This window comes from Oratosquilla oratoria, chromosome 43, assembly GCF_046742065.1.
Source record: "Oratosquilla oratoria isolate Oo_2021 chromosome 43, ASM4674206v1, whole genome shotgun sequence".
NCBI classification, from domain to species: domain Eukaryota; kingdom Metazoa; phylum Arthropoda; class Malacostraca; order Stomatopoda; family Squillidae; genus Oratosquilla; species Oratosquilla oratoria.
In genome coordinates this window covers 5429682-5434681 of record NC_134819.1, presented here as the reverse complement: position 1 = coordinate 5434681, position 5000 = coordinate 5429682, and positions in this window count along the sequence as shown.

Sequence of the window (5000 nt, the reverse complement as noted above, 5' to 3'; positions counted from 1 at the left end):
ACATTTCTTGCACTATTTTGTTTTGCTTTGAATATTCATTTTCCAATGGGAATGTGTGGGAATATGCCTTTCACTGTAGTTCGGGGTCTCTTTTTTTTTTTTTCACTGAGAACTGGGTGCCACCTACACAGGAAGTGGGGTTATAGCTTAAAGAATTTAAGACATTATAAATTTTCAGTATTTGTTAGTTTGTAAAGTTATTTTAAGAATATGTTTATTGTATATCTAGAAACATAACATTCATTTACATTGTTCTCTTATTTCAACGAGAACTTTACACCCATAATCTCTTTTCTATGAGATTCCACACTTTCATGTATAGATGTCAGTGTGTGTGTGATCAGTTTTTCTATCTTTTATAATGTTCAGGTAGGACTATTGTGTAGGAGTTTGGGATTATTTCTAAGGGATTGACATATATATATATATATATATATATATATATATATATATATACATATATATATACACACATAAATATGTATATATACATATATATAAATATACACACATATATTTATGTATATATATATGTATATATATATATATATATATATATATATATATATTTGTTGTTGTCTTTGTGCTATGAATTAATGTAGTTTATATATTTTCGTGAATGTTATGTCGAGGTTTTATGAATATTTATTGTCTATGTTTTTTTGGTCAAATTTTCATCTTTTTTAAGTAATTTGTTGTTACTATCATTACTCCTGTACTGTATATAGATTATGGAAATCTGTGGTTTATGTTTGTTTCAATGAAGTTGACTTTGAGTAAAAAACAATGTATGTTTGAGATAGAGATTTTTTTGTATATAAGTATTACATTTCGTGTATGGGTTTTGATTATTGTTTATGGTATGAAATAATGATTTGCTATCTTTGTGTGGGAAGCTTTGTTATTTTATCTTGAGGATGTGTCTCTCTTGAATTATTTTGTGTTAAATCTTTCTGTGTGTTGAATCGATTTGTCAGAATTATATCAGTTCAGAGTTGAGTTGGTAAGGTGAGAATCTTTAATATGTTCAGGATGAAATGCATAAGAGTTTGTGCATTTTATGGTTCTATTATGTTTGCAATTAATAGAGTTGGTATAGTTTTGAGTTTGTGATTGTTCATGTAACGTTATATTATTCCTGGGTCGTCACGATCTGAAGGAAGGTAGAAATTTTTAATTTTATAGATGGAATGGGTTTGGTAAGGGATCGTTAATACCGTGTTAACCTTTTGAAACGCACAACGTCATGCGTCTCTTATAGGTGGAATATTTTGTAAAAATGCCTGGTTTCGGCTTTATGTGTTGGTTTTGTTCATTGTGTGATTTCTCGTTGTATTTTCTTTGACTTTATTTTATTTTATTATGTGTTGGCTCTGGGTGGTTACCTATGAGTCTTTATTAGGGTGGTTGGAGTGGGGAGGGTTGGTGGAATATGCTGAGCTTCGCATATTAGCTCGGTGTGATCGTCTAAAGTAGTTTAACTTAATGTGATATTAAGTTGTTAAATATGGGTAAAAAATAATTGTTTGAGTACATGATGGCATGGTTGATCTTATGGTAAATGTGTACTAGTATTGTGGTTTGTTATTGAGAGGTGTAGTCTGATATTTTATAGAATGAGTTTGAAAAATATCTTGTAAGTATATTGTGTCAAAAATGTACTATATTTCTGGGAATTGATATGTTTACATAGTGTTTGGTATTATGTATAGAATAGTATCTCTATTATTCGTACTAAGAGTTTATTTATTTGTATTTGTTTATTTGTATTAGCTGTTGGCTGTATATATAGTTATTTTGGTAGATCTATGTGGATTTGGAGATTTGGTTGTGTATTATTTACTTTACGTCTTATGAATGTCGATTCTGTTGAGTGTTTTAGTTATGTTCATTTGGGGACTTTGCAGTGAATTATGTGATTATCACTGTACGTCTTTGGTATCTGGATTCTGCTTAATGCATTAGTTAATAATTGTTTCTTCTGCATGTGTATGTACTTACTAGATTATTTGTATCTTTCTATTTATATTGAATGTGTCTACATATTTGTGTAGTTATGTATAGAAATTTGGGAATCAGGGTACTTTACGTAACGTAGATCTATGTGGATTTGATGTAGAGTGTATATGCACTCTCGGGTGATTGGAGACTGGCGGTGCTTTGAAGAAATTGGTGATAACTTCTACGGTATCTTGTTGAGGTTTGCAGTTTATTAGGGCTGTTTTTGTCTTTGGCGGAGTGAGGGGGTGGAGTGGGTGGAGGTGGTTGGAGAAACGTGGTAAATATTTACCTGGAGGGAAGGGGTGTAGGTACATAGGTGAGTAGAGTGTTGAGGTCACTTTTGTCGACTGCGCTCGACCGACGCGAAGTTCCTGATACTTGCTGTGGATCACAGGAGGGATGGAGTTGCGGGACTGAGCAGGGTCTCGCCGTACGAAAAGTGAAAAAAGATTAATTTTTTGTTTTTAGTTGGTATTCACGATGGCTGGCGAGGTCGGTTGGTTGCTGGAGTGTGTGAAGGCTGAAATCGTCGCTTCGGAGGGTACGGTTCTGGAGGGGTGGTGTGTAGACGGGCTGAGCAGGGACTTGCCGTAGAATATAATCGTTTGGAACTGCTGACCCTGAAGTCAGCGAGCTGGGCATGGGTTCCTGGTGACCTATTAGGGAATAAGATTAATTACGGAGTGGATGTTTACTGAGGTTGCGCATCGGGTGGCTGGCGAGGTCGGTTGGGGTAGAGTGGATAGCAGTGCAAGGGTTGTTTGAAGGAGACGATTGTGGAGGGGTGGTGTGTATACTGGACTAGGTAGGAACTTGCCGCTGTCTTGGGCAGAGGAAGGGGCTGGAGTGGGCGTAGGTGGTTGATGAGATTGAAGTAGGTGCCCGAGGTGAATAGGATTCACTGTTAATGGGTTTCGATTTAATGTACTGGGAGTTCGTGTGACTTGATTGGAGTTTGATACGGTGATACGTTGAGTTTATTGAAGCCTTGAAGTTGTGTTGCTGGGAATCACTGCTCTGGGCTGACGATTCTAGTCGTGTAACTGGTGGATGACTAGTCATACGCGCTACGGGGAGGGAGTGTGGGTAGTCTTGTATCCGGGTGGTCTCTCCTACTCAGACACGTTACGGAGGGGCAGTGTGGGAAGCCGAGGACAGGCGGTCTGTCCTACTCAGACAGCGGGTTCTGTTTAGACAGCAGCCTCTCTTTTGATTGGTGGCAAACTCCCACCAGGTGGTTTGAAATCGAGTGCATTATCGATTTCACCACCCACTCTCTTTAAGATGGCTACAACTGCAGGTTACACCTGTGACAGTCGGCAGACCTGATAAGGCAATAACGGCAGTTGAGCTGGTGGGCAAACGAGCTAGTAGACAGTAAACGTTAGACGTTCTGGCAGTCGAGGTGGTGGGAGGTAAGCTGGCAAACGGGAGACGGCAGACGACCTGGTAGGCATGGCTAGTCGTGGACGAGTGGCTTGGCAGGTGACGACGGTTTTAGTCAGGTACTCGTGGACGGGCGGTCTTCTCTTCGGGGACGTAGGACTGCCACTTGCCACCAATATGCAGCCGTATGTTTGGGCTACACAATGGGCTGGCAGGTGAACTTATATCCTTTTCGGGTTTTCTTGGTTTATTACAAGAATTATCTTTTCAAGCGCAGGGTATAATCTCCCAAAAGGAGAATCTCCCCTCTTCCGAATCTAACGGAGAGTGTCTCGCCTAGTCTCCTCTATATCTGGCGACGTATATAAAAGGGAGATAAGCTTATCTGAGCATGTTTGGTGTAGTTTGTCAGAAACATCTTACATTTGACATTTATAAACTGATGTATGAATGTTAGTTGATATATGATGGGTTTTACTAATGTTATTTGTGGATGTACCTAAACATGATGTATGCATTGGAGTTACGATAATGTAACTTGGTAGGTATAAGGAAAGGATAATGAACTGTCTGGTGACATTAGGTACTTATGTCGGTAAACTTCGTTGGACGATGCCGTGATATAGCGTTGTTATGATGTGTTGCATTATCTGAGTCAGAAGGAAATGTGCAGGTCTGCAAAACTGGAGGTGTTCCTAAAGGCTAGTACCTTCCTGCATGTGTGGATCACATATCAGGCGTGTGATATATCGTAGTGGTTAGTAATTTTATATGGATAAACATATGCATATATATGCAGAAACACACACGCGCGCACACACACTCACATGCACACGCGCGCGCACACACACATAATGCAAGGGGAGTGGGCCAGGGAGTGAAGATGGCTAAAGAAAATGGAAAAAAAGAGGGAAATAATCCAGTTGTTACTTACTAACGACACTGCGCTTGTAGCAGGATCAGAGGAGGGAGTGAGGAACTTAGTGATAGAGTTTGGGAAGATGTGTGAAAAAGGAAATTGAAGATAAATGTGGGTAATAGTAAAGTGATAAAATGTACAAGGGGAGAAAGTTGCAGAAGACTGGAAGTGAGTATTAAGGGAGAGAGATTGGAGTAAGTGGATAGTTTTAGATACTTGGGTGCGAATGTGGCAGGAAAGGGAGGATTGGGGGGTGAAGGTAGAATGTAGATTGAGAGAAGCAAGTAAATGCCTTGGGGGATTAAAGAGTGTAATGAGGAATAGACATTTAGAAATGGATGCTAAGAGGAAATTGTATAAATGAGTAATTGTACCGACAGCACAGTACGGGGCAGAAACATGGAGTATAGGAGAGGCTCAGAGAAGTAGTTTGAATGTGTTTGAGATGAAATGCCTAAAAAGTATGATAGGGGTTACTAGGCTAGATAGAGTGAGAAATGAGAAAAGGGAGTTGGGAGATAGGGTTGATGAAAGAGTATTGGGATGTTTTGGACACATGGAAAGAATGAATGAAGAAAGATTATTAAATGAGGTGTGGAAGGCTGAGGTGGAAGGAGTGAACATGAGGGGTCGACCTAGGATGAGATGGATGGATTGAGGAAGGACGGGAAAGGACGGAAGATTGAGGTGAATA